Source organism: Otolemur garnettii, unplaced genomic scaffold (genome assembly GCF_000181295.1).
Source record: "Otolemur garnettii isolate 467f Iridium unplaced genomic scaffold, OtoGar3 scaffold00198, whole genome shotgun sequence".
NCBI lineage: Eukaryota > Metazoa > Chordata > Mammalia > Primates > Galagidae > Otolemur > Otolemur garnettii.
In genome coordinates this window covers 1,041,391-1,044,855 of record NW_003852593.1, presented here as the reverse complement: position 1 = coordinate 1,044,855, position 3,465 = coordinate 1,041,391, and the positions used below count along the sequence as shown (strand labels likewise).

The following is a 3,465-nucleotide window of genomic DNA, read 5'->3' as shown; positions in this document are numbered from 1 at the left end:
CATCACAGCTCACAGCAACCTCCAGCTCTTGGGCTTAGGAGATTCTCTTGCCTCAGCCTCCCACATAGCTCGGGGACCACATGCGCCCATCGCAACTCCCAGCTATTTTTTTGTTGCAGTTTGGCTGGGGCTAGGTTTGAACCTGCCACCCTCAGTACCTGGGGCCAGTGCCCTACTCACTGAGCCACAGGTGCCGCCCACGCCCAGCTATTTTTTCGTTGCAGTTGTCATTGTTTAGTTAGCCAGGACTGGGGTTCAAATCCACCAGCCTCAGTGTATGTAGCCAACACCCTACGCACTGAGCTACAGGCACCACCTGATTAAGCATTTTCTTAGGTCCAATAATGGTGGCTCACACCTGTAATACCAGCAATCTAGGAGGCCGAGTCAGGTGAATTGCCTGAGTTCACAGGTTCCAGACCAGCCTGAGCCAGAGCAAAACCCCGTCTCTAAAAATAGCTAGGCAGGCACCTGTAGTCCCAGCTATTTGGGAGGGTGAAGCAAGAGAATCACTTGAGCCCAAGAGTTGGAAGTTGATATGAGCTTTGATGCCACAGCCCTCTACTAAAGGTGACAAAGGAAGGCTCTGTCTCAAAAAATAAATAAAATAAAATCTGTATTATTTAACAATAAAAAAATAAGAAAGGCTATTTCTCCATTTGCTCTATGGACAGTGCAGAGCTGGGCGCAGTGGTGTGCACCTATAGTCCCAGCTACTCTGGAGGCTGCGGAAGGAGAATCACTTGAGCCCAGGAGTTTGGAGCCATAGTGTGCTACGATCATGACTGTAAACAGCCACTGCACACCAGACTGGGCAACACAGTGACAACCCATCTCTAAAATTAAACAAAAACGACAGGCAAAGTAAGTTTAGATTATGAACTTTAGCACCATCTCAGCACATCCTTTTGTATGTGCTCTTATTTGGAGAACAGAACCCTACAGTTCATGTAGTATACATTTTATTATAGTTTTCTATCCTCTCACCAGTACACTCCTAGTAAGCCTAATTCCACCTACTTCTACATGTTTTACACTCAATCTTCAAGCTGAGAAAAAAAAAAAGAAGCAACTAGTTAGCTCACATTCTGTCAAGTAAACCTTTTAAGGTTTGAATATATTTAGGAGAGGACAGTCTGGAGACTGTACCCTCTCCTCCTAACCCACAGGGTCCATGATTCCTGACCCATTCTGAAATTCTGCCTTATTCTTCATTTGGTTCCTCACATTTAGCATGTACTGGTTTAATAGCCCTGTATAAATTAGTTGCATAAAAACAAACCTGGAGCGGCGCCTGTGGCTCAGTGAGTAGGGCGCCGGCCCCATAAACCAAGGGTGGCGGGTTCAAACCCGGTCCCAGCCAAACTGCAACAACAACAAAAATAGCTGGGCATTGTGGCGGGCACCTGTAGTCCCAGCTACTCGGGAGGTTGAGGCAAGAGATTGCCTAAGCCCAGGAGTTGGAAGTTGCTGTGAGCTGTGATGCCACGGCACTATACCGAGGGCGATAAAGTGAGACTCTGTCTCAAAAAAAAAAAAAGAAAAAACACCTAGTAGTCACACCTATAACCTGTTTGCCTTTTTGTTTTGCTCTGTATGTCTCCAGATTTCAAGTTATATTAGTTTGCATGTTACAAATGAATACACCATATATGATAAGCTGTCCATTACTCTTTGAAATTAGTAAAATTTATCTGATACTCTTAAAAGGGAATGTGTACCCTTGACATCAGAGGTCTACCTATTTGGCAGTAATGAAGTCAGGAGGAAAGGATTTTTGTACTGAAGAGATTCAAGTTCTTCACAAAAGCTTAACACAAACTCAGAATGGTGCAGTAAGTCCCCATTCAAACAACCATCAGCCCAACAGTATAGGCTGCTGAGTGGCTGAGAAAATGGAAGGAAAGAAAAGGAAATGACTCAAAGTAATCATGTTTCAAGTATGAGTCCTCTCCATTTTCAGTCGGCAGTTTAGATTTGAACTACATAGACTGTGGGAAGTAAGAGCATACATCAACCTTTCCACAAGGAAAGGTTGTGCTCACAGATTTGTTTCCTTCATGTTATTTGGAATTTTTTTTTTTTAATATTATTACTCTCATCACATTTAAATATGTAAGTAGGACATTTGGGAAAATAAAGTCAAAATTCCAGCTTCATAAATAGGATGGCTCTAACTTATTTTCCATGTGGAATACCTTATTAAAAATACATAAAATAGAGTCAATATAATCAATGCATGCTCTTATTATTCATCTCATTTAAAAGTCAACACTACAAAGTCTGAGAGTGGGTTGGCAGTACTGAAGAACTTCCCCTAACCTAGATCTCAACTCACTCCCTATTAATTTGTCTTCTCTTCACAAGGTCTGTTAAAACACACAAACACCACACACCAATCATCTACCTAAAAATGATTAACGTTAGAACATCGGTGTTGATACAAAGTTTCAACTTGAATGTCAAATCCCATCCTGGAGACAGAAACGAGGAAAGATTAGTGTTGCAATGGATCCTATATGATACCTTCATCTGTTTTCTTTTTATGGAAACTCAAGACTAGCGTTTTTTAAATCCCGAGATTTTAAACCCCTGTTCCTGCAAGCAGGGTGCAACCAGCCATTCAGTCGCCGGGTTCCATCCCTACGTGTCCGGAGGCTTCAAGGACTACCGGTCCACAGCCTGGGAGCGAGGGGAGCATCCTGGGCGGAGGCCGACAGTGCCCCGGGGAGACTCCCCCCGCCCAGCCCACCCACCTGCGAAGGCCGGGACCGCGGCCCGGCTCCCCGGGGGCGCGCCCGAGCTGACCAACGGCCCGGGAGCCGCGAGTGTCAACGCCGGACACCTTCTGCAAACAAAAAGCGGCCTCTCGGCCCGACCTCTGCCGGAGCGCCGGCCTTGGGGCCCCGACCTGTTCCTCCAACCGCGGACGCCCCGCACAAAGGCCGGCCCGGGTCGCTCGGCGCCGCAGGAACAAAGGCGGCCGCCCCGTTCGAGCCGGCACAGGTGCAGCCGCCGGGCCCCGCAGGGCCCAACATGGCCGCGCCCGCCGGCCCCGTTAGCCGCCGCCTCCCTTGGCCCTCCCTTGGTCCTCCCCTGGCCCTGCCTGCGCCCGACCTCCGCCGCCCTCCCAGCCCTCCCCACCCTCCCAGCCGCCCCTCACCCGTCCGCCCTCCCGGACCTCCCCGCTCCTCCCGACCCCTCATGCTGCCGGACCCTGCCGGCCCCTGCTGCTCCTGACCGGCCCCTCAGGCCTCGCCAGGCCTCCCAGCCCTCGCGAGTGCCCCGCAGTCCTCCCGGCCCTCTCCACACTCTTGCACCCTCCTCGCCGTCCTCCGTCCTCCCCAGTCCTCCCGACCTCAGGCCTCCGCGGGCCTCACCACCGCCCCCTCAGCTCCCCGCCCGGCGGTTGGCGGCCCCAGTGACCTGCGGTGCGTCGCATCCTCCGGGCGCGGCGGCTCCGGC

The 3,465-nt window shown here is 50.4% G+C and overlaps 1 protein-coding gene across 1 annotated transcript in view; it reads right to left on the bottom strand.

Annotated features, from left to right (window-relative positions):
- The window catches only part of NSD2 (nuclear receptor binding SET domain protein 2), a 115,263-nt gene extending 111,798 nt beyond the window's left edge, over positions 1–3,465 (bottom strand). The window contains exon 1 of the mRNA XM_003801124.3: positions 3,427–3,465. The gene's annotated coding sequence lies outside the window, so the exon portion shown is untranslated. The remainder of the gene's footprint in view (positions 1–3,426) is intronic.